Consider the following 16,129-nt stretch of genomic DNA (forward strand, 5'->3'; position numbering starts at 1 on the left):
TGTACAGTGTGGTTAACATCAATTCTTGTTGCTCACTTATTGGATAGGAAACACGAGGCTGCTCACCTGGAATAGCGATGTAATTGTCGATCACTGGAAACAATTCGTGAAGAGCGTGCCACTCCTTCAAGTTCAGTTCAACACCAGCAACTCTGCTTCTGTGTAGCCTGATTACAGGTTGGAAATCAAAAGGAGAGGACAGTCCGATTGAGATAACCTTTCTTTTCGAAGCATTCAAATAGTAGATGTGTTCGAATAATATTGTCGGGCGTATATGACTGGTTAGTGGTTTCTGTTCCTCAGGCACTTGCTGATCGCTGTCTTTATGAAGAACCCCTTTGAAATTAGCGTACGGTTGAAATCTCTCTTTCAGCGGTATCGAAATAGAGGATTCCATGACGAAGAACTGTGAGATACTGTATGTTGCAGCAGCATGCACATATAGATTTGAAGAAATGTGCATGGGCGTGTTTTTTGGGACGCATGTGCGCTTAGCAAACCAAACATGTGTTGGACAAAGAGGTGGAGGGGGGCGGAACCTTACGAAGTGTAATGGTTAGAGAAGAGTCAGCAGAATATCACGGTCTCCACACCAGTCTCCACACCACATAGAATTGAATATCCAACATTAACTACTCGCTTTTCAACACCATCTTGCTTGTTGAGCTCACACAGACTAATCAAGACAAAGTTTACTCCTCGATGGCGCATTGGTTGCGTAATTGCCTTGTAATCAACAGATCCCGGATTGGATACCCGGTGGAGGCACACAATGGTTCGGATCCCGTTTTAAACTGTAGGTCTAGTCTCTTACTTCGCTCTTTGGTGCTACTTTTGGCTAAGTTGCGAAGATGGGAATGAGTGATGATATGATGAAATTGATGAATGAACACTCACAAGCATCCACGCCCAGGCCGGGGTTCGAACCCGGGAGCCCTAGAGTCGTAGCGCCATGTGCTAACCACCCCACCACGGGTGGGGGGTTATGCCTGTCTTGCACATGGTAAGGTTTTGAAATCGTTACTACTGTTAATTTGAATGTATCTGACCGCCACAATAAAGTAATTTAGCAACACTCGTTGAGGAGACAAACGTATGCTTCAAAATGTTTAAATTACTTACAAAGAGTTATTCGTAATTGTTCTGTACTTCCACACGGTCATATGGAACTTTGGGCAACCTGTCTGTTATCTGTATATTTTCTTTCAAGGCGTCATTACAGCTCACAGAACCAGCTACGGAAAACTGCCCACTCGGGTAAGGTATACAACAGTTATACAAGAACTCTTATCGAACTAAGACAGGCGAGAAGATAAAAAGTTTACTACCAAACAGCAAAGGAAAAGCAGGAGTCATCAGTCTATTCCATAATTTCAGTGAGTGCACATGATAGTCAAAGGCAGGTAAGGACTTAACAATCTGAAATACTCGTATTTATTACATTGTGCGAGTATGATACAATCTATTTTTAAGTGCCTTCTACAAAATTGAAAACTATGTTGATTTTTCCATTTCTTAATTAGAGGGTGAAAGTTGGGAGCAACCAATCGCTTTGAATCTGGAGATTCCTCCTCAAAATCAGTTGGTGGCAAAATTATCATTATTGCCAAAATGATTTCTGCCATATTTGGCTAATTGTGAAGATGAGAATGAGTGATGATATGATGAAATCGATGAAGGGACACTCAAATACCAGCAATGTCCAGATCAGAATTCGAACCCGGGACACTTGGCATCGCAGCGTACTAACAACTCCGCCACTGAAGTCGGAATCAACGCCGATATGATTGATTGATTGAGTTGGTGTTTTAAGTCCACTGTATTCACAGTAAGTCTAATTGGGACTGGACCTACAGTTTAAAGTGGGATCCGAACCACTATGTGCCTCGACCGGGACCTCAACGCCGATATGGTATCACCTTCCTGGAGGTGATGCGAAACGGTGTAAAATGAGTGAAAACGATAGAATCAACTGAATTTTTATTTAAGGATGTAGCACTACAAGTTAATGGCACTATATTCAGGAAAAACTACCGTTCCGTCGAGACGAGGAATAAAAAAAAAATGCTCGTATAAATTTATGAACACCTCCGCCTCGTTTTCGTCTTGATCTCAAAAGGACAAGATTCGGCCTCGTCTGGAGTCTCGAAAATGAAATATATAGGGCAAGCAACATATGTATCCAGCTTATCACTTCACAAAACTTTCACAGCGTATGGAGATCATTAAAGCAAATATAACGTTTCTGTTGTTTCTTGGGCGCTTCGATTCAACCCTCGAAAAATACGGGATTTTATCCTGAACATAATAAGCAACCATGCAGCACTGACTCACAAATTATCACTAAAGGATTGACTCTGAAGTGTCAAGGTAGATAAAGTTCCCCATGCAGTTTGAACAATGCCATGGGTAGGGGGATGTGGGGTAGAGCCGCATACATTATATCTCGCCCATGTTGGAGGTGATGTGAACAGCACCACTTCGCCTTTACCCCAAGTACCCATTGATTTGAGGCTGGGTGAGTCCCAGAGCCGCTTTATGCGGGGACAAGGCTGGAAAAATTCCGACCTTAGATCAAGGGAATCGAACCCGGGTCTCCCGCGTGGCAGTCAGGCGCCCTATCGAGTAGACCACAACGGCTCCGAAATGAATTAATGAATTCATTCAATTTTGGGGTTCGTCGGCAGGTATGTCCATTTTGCACCCTTCAATGTATGGATTGACTATAAACACAATATATAACTTACCTGTAATCAGACATATATCCGTTTGATATGTTCGAAAAAGTCGCATAGTAAAGTATATTTCGTTTAGGAAATTTTTCATATCAAAATCTCGAATGAGACAAAAAGTCTCGGACAATATGTCACGGTCTCGTCTCGATTTTCAGAGATCTTTCTCATCTCCTCTGGCAAGTCTTCAAGGGCCTGGTCCAGCGATTTGTCCACACACGCCCAACACCCCCCTAATTCTTCTCGCACAAAGCCCAATTTATGAGCATTTTGGCGCTAAATGTATCCTCCTAAAAATAGCCTTGCACCCCGATGGAAAATTCTGGATTATCCTTGGTCTAGTCTCTTTCTCATCTCAATGTTTACAAGGCCGTCTTAATCTCGGTACCATCGCCACGGATGAGCCATTAACACGTTTCGTTTGTTTGTTCCTTCATGTATTCCATCAAATCATCGTTCATCCTCACCGTCACGATTAACCTATAGTAGTATACAGTTGGACCGCTAGATAAGTAACTGCCACGTTGAGTGGTCACTCACGATTTCAACATCAACGGTTCTGGATTCGAATCCCTGCCCGGGAAGACAAATGCTACCACTACCTAGATAGAGGCGGCAAAATCTCCCTCGGACAAGCGAAATAGCGTTACGGTCCAGGTTAAGTTCGTGTGTAGGAACCGGTGACCAACAGTGCATAGTAATAAGCCATATCGAATAAAAACAAAGACATATGTACTTCCAAATTACCACCTCTTTACCTGTAGCCGGGAAGCGGCTAGCTGCATACCTGAAAATCACGGGTAGCGACATGCATACGAAAATGATATAGCCCAAAATTAACATGAAAATAAAAAGTATATTCTATTCATAACCAACAAAAATGGAACTATTACAGGTCCCCACACTTGCACTCTCACATTCTCTCTCAGATTCAATCCTCATGGGGTTATCGACACTAGAAATTATACATGACATGTACAGGTTTTATGACGACAAGCCCTAATTATTGCATTCTCAATTAATATTATCTTACTTTTTGTCTAATCAGGTCATTTGTGATTTTGCTCCAGTGCTACTTAAATCCTAGCCAGCCCTTACTTAAGTTCACCTTTTGTTTTTTAAAAAAGAACTTAGTCGGCGCGGTGACCAAACATTACTTGACCAGTATAAACAAAGGCGTCTCAACGGCAATTACATTCACGTGGGCGGACGTTTTCCTTTTACAAGACCTCACGTGGTTCAAACATAACAAATAACCTCCGTTGAGTGACGCAAACATGTACTCTCTAGCAGGCGGGACTTAAACACTTCGCCGCGACGAGCAATTCACATTACCAGGCAAATACTTTAACAAATAATCACATATGCGACCGGACATAGCTAGCAGCGACACAGCGCTGACACATAAAAATGAACAAACCTCAAGTAGAATATGCAAGTAGGCGGGCGGCGCTTTACTCTAATAGTACGCACTTTAAACAAATACAAAGGAGCACAAACAACAATGAATTTAAGATCATAAAAAAAAAATATCACAAGGAATAAGAAAAATTGACCTGAGACGAATAGATTACAAATGACAAGCGCGACGGGAGTTTGATGTAAAATTTCGAGTTGAGTGGGCGTTTTCAACATGTCGACGAATTTCAAGGGCGTTCTCTAAATCAATCGGGCCGTCACGTGGTAAGGTTCACACAGATGAATACTTTACCATCTCTCAGCTCCCGGGGTGCATCCTGGCGTCTTTATGGGCGATTGAAAACACATAGTATCCACGCGAAAGGTTTCTTTGATCGCGACGATGAAGATGCGAAAAGGATCCAAACACCTAGTTCCCCGGCTCCTCTTCCTCTCGGGATCGGTGGATCTCCGTGGTATGACGCGGTTCGGACGTCGCATCTGAGCGGTCGTTGTAGGCGTCGTCGGCGTCGTCGGGCGTCAGCATCTCTCTCTACATCTCTCTCTCCGTGGCGGGTAGGCATCGTCGGCGTGGCTCATCTTTCTCTCTCTCCCTCTCCGTGGCGGGTAGGCATCGTCGGCGTGGCTCATCTTTCTCTCTCTCTCTCTCTCCGTGGCGGCTGGTAGGCATCGTCGGCGTCGTCTCGTCTGACATCGGGCGAATCGACGTAGCGCCCCCATCTCTCTTCTTCCTCTAGCCCGCCATAGTTTCCGGTGTTCCTCGTTTCTCAAAAATTATAAATGGCGTAAGGTAATCACGGAAACACGGTTTCGCTTCAACTTCCCCCAGCGGTTGAGGTAGGCGCACTCGTGTAGACTTACTGCCTATCACACACACTGGTGTTCGCACAACACAACAAAGTCCACTGTACACGAAAGGTAGCACGAAGGTGCTCTCGATCCAAGAATCGCGGCAAAACTGTATATGGAGAGGTAGCACGGAGCTGCTCTCCCTACAAGGATCGCGGTAAGACTGTGTAACGAAAAACCATGTCCTTCGTTTTATTTGGATTTTGAAAAAGGACGCTATGCGCACGTTGGAGTAACCTTCCGAAGAGGTCAGTCCACTTTGCTCTATTGTCTCCCAAGTGGGACGAGCCGTGCTCGAAGTTGAGTTCGTGCGGATTAAGCTTCCGCCTGGCTGTCGCCCATAGCTCAATTGCAATCGCTGTCCACAAACTGATCAATTAGAACCGATTTGATCTGGCGTCCGTAATTGTCGCTTGATCGTGACGAAACTCCACATATCCGTCCTTGCACACATGCCGCTGCGCTGGTATAAGTTTCACATGAATCGGACCGTTGGAAACCGAGATATTTAAATGTTTGTCATTACGGTCGAATTTCCTAAGCTTTAGACGCATAGCGTGACCCTTCAGGTGCTCGCCCTTAACACACGCGAACCTCTCGTTCTTCCCGTCGGCTTGGCAAAAATCAAATATGTAATCTTACAAATTAAAACACTCAACACTTTGAATCAACACGTCTTTTTACCGCTACATACATGAATAATAATGATAATAATAATGACGGTAAATCTGACTGTCACAACCTCGCCCCTCTCCTTCTTCCAAGGATTTCGTAAGCGTGAAAAATTCGCTCTACACAGGGACAGAATTTTTTTTTGTTACAAATCCTTGAACACTCTGTATATAATCTTGACCAACAAATACATTAACACCCTGTATATAAAAATTGACAAACAAATACATGAACACCCTGTATATAAAAATTGACAAGCAAATACATGAAATCCCTGTATATAAATATTGACAAGCAAATACATGAACACCCTGTATATAAAAATTTACTCTCCGCACTGCACTGACACTGTGAACTTTCGGTTACTTAACACATATAATAACATCCTGAATATAAACATAATATGGAGAGTATATATATATATATATAACAAGAACAAGATGTGAGCATTTACGTGTCAGCTTGCATTCCTACGTCGCTCTTACTCTCGTACAGTGCTGTCCACTCTCTGCGCTTCTCATCGGAACAGTTCCACCTCTTGCAGTTCTCTATATGCTGGGGTGCTATGATCTTCCCAGACGTGCAGTCCACTAACTCCAGAATATTGGCGGCGAGCTTGCTCTTGCAGAAGTACGGACCATCATACATGAAAAAGAGCTTCTTGATTTTCCCTTCAATTTGAGAGCTAAGTCCGTGATTTTTTACGAATGCGAGGTCTCCAGTTCGAATCTCGGCGCCGTCTCTTGCCTGTCTTTCATTGGCCTTCCTCCTGGTTTCTCTCGTCCGTTCGACGGCCATCAGGATCTTTTGTTTGACAGTTGGGTCGCGGTTGTCCTCCCTCAATCCAAAGTGACGAATTACGTCTCTCCGAGGTGTGCTGCCGAATTGTAGCTCCGCTGGTGTGAACCCAAGGGTGTCGGATTCTGTGTTGTTTAGGAGGAGTACAATCGAGGTGACGTGCTTGCTCCATTCCTGATGCTGTTTATGGCAAAATAATCTCAAGAGGCGGTTCATTTCACAGTGCATGCGTTCGACCTTGTTTGCCTGCGGCCTGTAGCTCGGGGTCCATATGGGCTTCACTGCGTATGCTTCCAAAGTGTCCCTCCAGAGGTTACTTGTGAACTGAGCTCCGCGGTCCGTGAGAATGTAGCGCGGAGTTCCGAGGTGTACAAAGTAATTTTCTGTAAGCTTACGGAGCAGCACTCTCGTCGCGGTTGACCTGACTGGATACGCAACCAGAAAACGACTGCATCCATCCATGACTGTGAATAGGTACTTCATGCCGTCCTTGCTTTTCGGGAGTGGTCCCACGCAGTCTGCGAACAACACTTCCCGCGGTTTCTCTGCCACAAACGATGTTGGGTTTTTTGCTGCTCTGACGCGGTTAGGCTTAGTTTGCATACAAATGACGCAATCGCGCACCCATTTCTTAGCGTCTTTCCGCATCCCTTTCCAATAATAGGTACTCTCGAGGTATCTCCACATTTTCCTCCCCCCGAAGTGACCTGATTTGTCATGCGCTTCCTCCAAGATTTTCTTTCTCGCTTCAGCTGGCACATATACCCTCAGGCGCTCCGGGTTGTGGACATCCGTCTTGCACAGGATCCCGTTCGCGATGACAAAATGCTCTTTCACGCGTCGCTGGCGACGTGGATCTGCGGGTTGCTGGTCTTCCAGGATACTGAAGTACTGTGCGAGCTCGGCATCTTCGTGTTGCATTTCTATAAACCGCCCGCGGCTGAAGGTGGTCAGGTACAGGGAATCGAACTGCATCAAATTTACGTGCACTTTTGTTAATCCTTTTCCCCCAACGTATCTTGACAGGGCATCAGGCACAACATTCTCTCGCCCTTTCACATACTCCACCTCGAACGAGTAGCGCTGAAGGCGATTGCTCCACCTCGTTAGTCTCCCACTCCAGTTTTTTGCGCGGTGCAGCCATTGGAGATTCCGGTGGTCTGTTCTCACAATAAAGTGTCCTCCGGCCAGATAAACATGAAAGGTTTCGATGGCCCACACCACGGCCAGGCACTCGAGTTCTCCGACGGTGTAATTTCTCTCTGCCCCCCGCAGGGAACGACTGGCGTACTGAATCACACGTTTCTCCCCCTCCTTTTCTTGATAGAGTACTGCGCCCACGGCCGTGATCGAAGCGTCGCACTGGACGTAAAAAACGTCAGAAAAATCAGCGTGGTAGAGGCGAAGCTGTTCACAGACGGCATCCTTCAGTTTATCTAGGGCTCCTTGGTGTTGATCCGTCCACTTCCATGCCTTTCCTTGTTTCAGCAGTTCAAATATGGGTGACGCAAGTTCGCTGAAGTTCTGTATGAAGCGCCGGTGCCACGTAAATATCCCTAGAAGGCGCTGGACTCCTTTCCTTGATGTCGGGGGCTCGAGCTTCCTTATCGTGTCAAACTTAACTGGGTCCTGCCTCACGCCTTGCGCGTCTATGATGTGGCCCAAAAATTGCACTTCCGGTTGAAAGAAAGCCGATTTCTCGAGTTTAATTGTCATTCCCGCGTCTCGTAATTTAGTGAGGATCAGGTTTAGATGTTCGAAATGTTCTTCCTTGTTTCTTGAAAAGCACAAGATGTCATCAACATACCACAGACAGAAATCTTTCACTTCGTCTCCGAGCACTTCCGCCATGGCGTTCGTGAAAGCTTGCACGCCGTTAGAGATTCCGAACGGAACGACGGTAAACTCGTATAAGTTATCCTCGAATCCGAAGGCTGTATAAGGCATGCTCTGTTCGCACAAGGGGACCTGCCAGAATCCAGATAACATATCGATTTTTGAGAACACGTGTTTTCCATGGAACAGTTGTAGGGTGTCCTGTAGTTTTAATGTTCTGACGCGTTCCAGCTTACACCTTGTATTTAGCGCGCGAAAATCTCCGCAAATTCTGAGGCTATTGTCAAATTTCTTCACCACGAGAAGAGGATTCAAATGTACGGAGCGTGATTTCCTAATTACGCCCCACTCCAGCATCTGCTGCAGCTGCCGACGCACTTCCGGTCGATGTGTAAACGCTATCGGATAAGGCTTACTGACAACTGGACTTTCTCCCTCGACACGGATTTCATGCGTATACTTCCGGCACTTCCCTGGCCTTTCATCAAGAACGACGGCATTATCCCTCAAAAGATTGGCGAAAACTTGCTTTTGACTCGCCGAGAGATTCTCACATGAAGCAACTGCGGCGTGCAATCTTTCCTGTACTCCTTTGTCGCGGTCGACCTCCGAACATAAAGCGACGACGGGCTGGAACTCGCCATCTTCTCCTGCGCCTGACCTCCAGAATTCGACGTTAAACTCTTCGTCGCGATTATTCAAGGTTACAAAGTGTCGACCGATGTTGAGCACAGACGCATACCGGCTCAGGAAATCCATTCCTAGCAGCAGGTCCACGGACAATGACTGGACCACCAGAACCTCAACCTCAACGTGATGTTCATCCAGCGTTGCCTGCAGAATGGTGTGACCGAGGGGCCTCTCCCTCGCTTTGCCCGAGAAATCGATGAGTCTAAAGTCTCGTACGTGCCGAAGTTGTGGCCTGCGCACTCCCTTTGTCACGCGCCGCCAAGTTGCCTCCGAGCATAAGCTTGCCTCACTTCCCGTGTCCAGGAGCCCCATCACAATTTCATCGCCCACTCGCAGTTGTACATGTGGCGATTTCGAAGGCCAGCGGTCCTCGCGACTTTCCTCGGCTTCTTCGTCGGCGTGGATCTCCTCGTCCAGCCAAGCGGCACGAATCCTGATCGGCGTGGTCTTTGTTTCATCCGGGTGGTTCGGCTCAAGCGAAGGTGGATCAGGTGTAGTCTGCCCCGCATCCGAGCCCTGACGCGAGACTTTTATTAGTTTCCCGGATGCTGGTATCCCGACGGTCCTGGCCTGGGCGAACCGCGTCTGGAATTCGGCCTGGTCTCTTCTCTCGCTGGGCTCCGTTGCGTCCTCGCTCCACGGCGTCCTGCATCTCCCCGATCTGACTCCGGGCTGACCGACCTGCTATCCGCGTGGCGCTGATAAAATCCATCCCGGACTTGGCCGTTTTGAAAAAAACCGTCGTTTCTCCTTGGCGACGCACGAGTCGGACCTCCACGCCGTCTCCTGCCTCTGAACGGGCGTCTTCGTTGCGGTGAAGGTGGATCTTGCAGCTGGCGGTTCCTTTCAGCCCCTGGAGCGTGGTGCTGTCCTCTCCATCCCTGCTGGACTAGATGAACGCGCGGGTGTTTATTCCGGTGCGACGAATCATCTTCCGGTCGGCGCCGCTTGTTAAACTTCTCACCCCTGGTTTTCTGCCTCTCCTCCTCGCACTGAAACAGGTTTTCCAGTGTGAGGGACATCGCGTCGGCGTCAAACACGCATGCTCCATTGAGATGACGACGAATCTCGTGTGGAAAATGGTACACCAGAGCGGCTATTATCTCCGCCGTGGTCATTTGGGGTTGCAGAGACTTGAACTCATTGTAACGTTTCCAAAAGTACTGGGCATACGTGAGTCCTCCGCCCCTGTCGTATCGTTCGTTTCGCACCTGCATTAGCATCCTCTCGACCTGCAGGGGACGTTGAAAATAAGTGAGAAACGCTTCTTTGAACTCCTCATATGAATTGAAGTTCCCCTCGTTCCTGTCCATCCAGTTCTTGGCCCGGTCCTGCATTAAACCTTTCAGAATCAGAAGCCTATCCTCGTCCGTCAGACCTAACTCACGGGCGGTAGAATTAAATTCCTCGAGGTACGTGGAAGGAAGGATTCTGTCAGCACCCGAAAATTTTTTGAAGTGCTTCCGGTATTCGGGCGGAAACAGAGCTCTTCTGGCGGACGGTTGTAGTAACTGTAAATCCTCGTCCCTCTGCTCGCGGCGCGGACTCACCCGTGGTGACGCAGTGTCCTCTCTTCGAAGGGGGCGGGGCGTTCCTGGAGCTCGCTGGTCGCTTTCCCCGTTCGAACAAGTGGCGACGTCGGCTGCCGGTGGTGACGTCAATCTGGGCTCGCGCGACGATTGTGAAGTGCCGCTGCTAGTCATGCTCAGTTGACGCACTTTCATCTCGAGGTCTTCAATCCGTTCGGAATTCCCTTCGGCTCGAACTGAAATCCCTCTCACTTGTCGCCCCAGGGTGTCTATGCCACGGTCACATGTCGCTTCCAGCTGCACGCATTGTCGGGCCATCTGCTGCATACCATCCTCCTGGTCGCGCACGCTCTGAGACAGTGTTGCCATCTGGTTCTCTTGCCGCTCGACCCGCAAGTTGGTTTCGGTGATTTTGGCTTCGACACGGGATTCGCATTCCTGTACCCGAGTGACGAGTTCTTGCGTTATCACCTCACCGGAAGTACGGATGGTTTCCTGGAGGCGGTCTTCCGTCACTCGCATCTGGGTGCTGATGGCCTCTATCTTGCTTTGGGTAGCCTCCATCTTGGCTTCGAGCGAGGCTTCGATTCCGCTTCGCGTAGCTTCCATCTTTGATTCTAGCGAGGCTTCGATTCCGCTTCGCGTAGCTTCCATCTTGGCTTCGAGCGAGGCTCCCATCCGCAGTAGCATCTCGATGATCTGTTGGGAGTTGGTACCAATGAGGCTAGCTGCTTCGTTGACCCGTTCTGCTTCTCCCAGAGATACCTGTTGCACGATGGTCTCATTGGCTTGCCCCCCGCTGTTCGGTAGACTGGTTTCTTCACGTGGACCTAACGGGAGATCGCACCGGGAACAAACCTGTCTAGCTGTGCCGACGTTTTCACTTTCTGGGAACTCCTCGCTGCAGACATCGCAAATCACCCTTACGTCACTCATGTTTAAGTTCTCGATGCGGCGGTTGCGCAATTTCATGAAATCAAATATTCAACCCTCGGTCGATTCTCAATGCTCGCTGACAAGCGTAAACGTGAGCGCTCACAATATATACCAATATATATTTAAACAATTCACAAACGAAAAAAGATAAGGGCGGTCGATTCCCCCTTTGCCAGAACTCAACGCCTAATGCCATATGCCAAACAAATAAAATTTAAAAATGCCTAACGCCTTAAGTAGCTGCCCTACTACCTTGACAAAAATAAACGCCTAATGTCTCAATTACCACCTCACGTCAAAAATAAAACAATAAAATCTCACAATGAAACACAGTTACATGACACCAAAATACGCCTGACGTAGCCCTTACAAAAACGACATATACCTCTGCACTGAGGGTGCTTTCGATTTAAAATATACCGGTCCCTGTTCGGGCGCCAAAAGTTGTATGACTGAATGAAACACCCTCCCTTGCCCGGGAAGACAAATGCTACCACTACCTAGATAGAGGCGGCAAAATCTCCCTCGGACAAGCGAAATAGCGTTACGGTCCAGGTTAAGTTCGTGTGTAGGAACCGGTGACCAACAGTGCATAGTAATAAGCCATATCGAATAAAAACAAAGACATATGTACTTCCAAATTACCACCTCTTTACCTGTAGCCGGGAAGCGGCTAGCTGCATACCTGAAAATCACGGGTAGCGACATGCATACGAAAATGATATAGCCCAAAATTAACATGAAAATAAAAAGTATATTCTATTCATAACCAACAAAAATGGAACTATTACAGGTCCCCACACTTGCACTCTCACATTCTCTCTCAGATTCAATCCTCATGGGGTTATCGACACTAGAAATTATACATGACATGTACAGGTTTTATGACGACAAGCCCTAATTATTGCATTCTCAATTAATATTATCTTACTTTTTGTCTAATCAGGTCATTTGTGATTTTGCTCCAGTGCTACTTAAATCCTAGCCAGCCCTTACTTAAGTTCACCTTTTGTTTTTTAAAAAAGAACTTAGTCGGCGCGGTGACCAAACATTACTTGACCAGTATAAACAAAGGCGTCTCAACGGCAATTACATTCACGTGGGCGGACGTTTTCCTTTTACAAGACCTCACGTGGTTCAAACATAACAAATAACCTCCGTTGAGTGACGCAAACATGTACTCTCTAGCAGGCGGGACTTAAACACTTCGCCGCGACGAGCAATTCACATTACCAGGCAAATACTTTAACAAATAATCACATATGCGACCGGACATAGCTAGCAGCGACACAGCGCTGACACATAAAAATGAACAAACCTCAAGTAGAATATGCAAGTAGGCGGGCGGCGCTTTACTCTAATAGTACGCACTTTAAACAAATACAAAGGAGCACAAACAACAATGAATTTAAGATCATAAAAAAAAATATCACAAGGAATAAGAAAAATTGACCTGAGACGAATAGATTACAAATGACAAGCGCGACGGGAGTTTGATGTAAAATTTCGAGTTGAGTGGGCGTTTTCAACATGTCGACGAATTTCAAGGGCGTTCTCTAAATCAATCGGGCCGTCACGTGGTAAGGTTCACACAGATGAATACTTTACCATCTCTCAGCTCCCGGGGTGCATCCTGGCGTCTTTATGGGCGATTGAAAACACATAGTATCCACGCGAAAGGTTTCTTTGATCGCGACGATGAAGATGCGAAAAGGATCCAAACACCTAGTTCCCCGGCTCCTCTTCCTCTCGGGATCGGTGGATCTCCGTGGTATGACGCGGTTCGGACGTCGCATCTGAGCGGTCGTTGTAGGCGTCGTCGGCGTCGTCGGGCGTCAGCATCTCTCTCTACATCTCTCTCTCCGTGGCGGGTAGGCATCGTCGGCGTGGCTCATCTTTCTCTCTCTCCCTCTCCGTGGCGGGTAGGCATCGTCGGCGTGGCTCATCTTTCTCTCTCTCTCTCTCTCCGTGGCGGCTGGTAGGCATCGTCGGCGTCGTCTCGTCTGACATCGGGCGAATCGACGTAGCGCCCCCATCTCTCTTCTTCCTCTAGCCCGCCATAGTTTCCGGTGTTCCTCGTTTCTCAAAAATTATAAATGGCGTAAGGTAATCACGGAAACACGGTTTCGCTTCAACTTCCCCCAGCGGTTGAGGTAGGCGCACTCGTGTAGACTTACTGCCTATCACACACACTGGTGTTCGCACAACACAACAAAGTCCACTGTACACGAAAGGTAGCACGAAGGTGCTCTCGATCCAAGAATCGCGGCAAAACTGTATATGGAGAGGTAGCACGGAGCTGCTCTCCCTACAAGGATCGCGGTAAGACTGTGTAACGAAAAACCATGTCCTTCGTTTTATTTGGATTTTGAAAAAGGACGCTATGCGCACGTTGGAGTAACCTTCCGAAGAGGTCAGTCCACTTTGCTCTATTGTCTCCCAAGTGGGACGAGCCGTGCTCGAAGTTGAGTTCGTGCGGATTAAGCTTCCGCCTGGCTGTCGCCCATAGCTCAATTGCAATCGCTGTCCACAAACTGATCAATTAGAACCGATTTGATCTGGCGTCCGTAATTGTCGCTTGATCGTGACGAAACTCCACATATCCGTCCTTGCACACATGCCGCTGCGCTGGTATAAGTTTCACATGAATCGGACCGTTGGAAACCGAGATATTTAAATGTTTGTCATTACGGTCGAATTTCCTAAGCTTTAGACGCATAGCGTGACCCTTCAGGTGCTCGCCCTTAACACACGCGAACCTCTCGTTCTTCCCGTCGGCTTGGCAAAAATCAAATATGTAATCTTACAAATTAAAACACTCAACACTTTGAATCAACACGTCTTTTTACCGCTACATACATGAATAATAATGATAATAATAATGACGGTAAATCTGACTGTCACATCCCTTCCTCAGTTGGATTTTTATCCGTGGAACCACCCTCCAGTTTTATCTTCGCAATTAACCTAGAGGAAGATAAACGGCATAACATATTAAAAGTGCAACTACAAATTTGTTTTTTGAATTGAGATATGATATGTTTTATAATTTTTGTGATATTTTTTAAGTGTTTGAGACTACAAAGTTTCAAAATACACAAATTCTAGTTTATTTCCTTTGAACTGAACAAGTTGTGATCTGAAGTGTAGTGATTGATTGGTTTAGTTTATTTTACTTCGCTTTTCTACCACTTTGGCTCATTGCGAAGGTGAGGATGATTTTCGATAAGAGGAAATGAATGAAGAGACAATCACAAACATACAGGAACGACATATCACGAGCCAGTGGCGGATCCAGAAGTTACAGTTGGGAGGGGCGAAATTCAGACTAGTACCTCATCTCACCGAGAATCAAATCCAACCTACAGTTACACTATTTTATGTGAACAATATATCATGCTGTAAATAGGAACCAAGCTCCTTTCATGTTCTAGACATTAGAGTAGGTATAGTGTTGCCCACGAGACGAGACGGGACGAGACTTTGGTCTGTCCCGTCCCGTCTCGTGAAAATGCTGTCTCGTCTCGTCTCGTGTCTCGTCTCGAAAATATTATTTGTCCTGTCTCGTGTCCCGTCTCGAAGGGTTCTGTCCCGTCTCGTCTCGTCCCGTCTCGTTTTGTCTCGTCTCGTCTCGTAAAAGTGATCCGGGATATCATGCCAACAAAAGTCAAAAGTAGCAGAAACACAATATTTTCCCGGAAAGTGGGATAAAGCTCCAAATATTTTACCCATTGCGTGGTGAGAATAAATAAGGTTCGTTAATCATGAGGACATTAATATTAAAAATGCAGTTTGTTGGTCACTGATTGCTAGGTATCTTATGAAATCTACCTTGTGGTTTTTCTCGCTTCATACAACTATCTATCCATCGTACATTTATACCGAGTTTGTTAGAACCTGTCCCGTTTCCCGCGCCAGCGATCGCTCGACAGTTTTGGTGCCAATGAGAAACGAGAAAAAAGTCGTCTGCTGGGCAGCGAGGAGCGAATGGAAGCCAGAAGAGAGGAGCTTACGTAGACGCTGTTGTCACGTTGCGTATTTTAATTTGCTGCCTGGCTTTGGCTTTCTCCAGCACGGAGTTCAGGCGGTCTTCAGCCGCAACACCGCTTGGTTTATGCTAGAAAAGCCAGCAATCAGCTACCGCGGGAAGCGGGACAGGTTGTAACAAACACGGTATAACTATGGGTCTGGGAGGGAGGGGAAACCGTAAACGTCGTACAGTCTAGATTCCTAAAACAAGGGCTAGGAGTAGGGAGGGGTACGGCAACATGTGGCGCACTTAGGGAAATGGGAAAATTAAGAGAGGAAGTGGATGCCAAAATGAGGAGCATTAAATACTGGGCAAAACTGATCACCATGGAGGGGGGAAATTTGAAGAAACTCTGTGTACAATCACAGATAAGGGGGGGGGGGTGATGGGAGGCAATGGGTAGCAAAAATAAAGACGGAATTATACAGTATAGGGCTAGGATGGATGTGGGAAGAGGGAAAAGAGGGGAGGATTGATACGCAGATGCTAGGGGCCATACGTGCCAGACTGGAAGATATTACCAAACAGAAAATTTTGACAGAATGCGACGCAAAAATATCGTTAACATCGGCGAAAATAGTGGGTACGGATCGAGAATGGGGAAGGAGGAACTACGTAGATTTGTGTGGGGCAAAAGA

General features: G+C 46.9%; 1 protein-coding gene across 1 annotated transcript in view; it reads left to right on the forward strand.

Moving 5' to 3' along the window:
- The first annotated feature begins 1,366 nt into the window (after window positions 1–1,366).
- LOC145983952 (battenin-like) overlaps window positions 1,367–16,129 on the forward strand; it is a 106,720-nt gene continuing 91,957 nt past the window's right edge. Inside the window, exon 1 of the mRNA XM_083117156.1 lies at window positions 1,367–1,403. The gene's annotated coding sequence lies outside the window, so the exon portion shown is untranslated. The remainder of the gene's footprint in view (window positions 1,404–16,129) is intronic.

This window comes from Lepisma saccharinum, chromosome 2 (genome assembly GCF_977018435.1).
Source record: "Lepisma saccharinum chromosome 2, izLepSacc3.1, whole genome shotgun sequence".
In the NCBI taxonomy this organism is placed as follows: Eukaryota; Metazoa; Arthropoda; class Insecta; order Zygentoma; family Lepismatidae; genus Lepisma; species Lepisma saccharinum.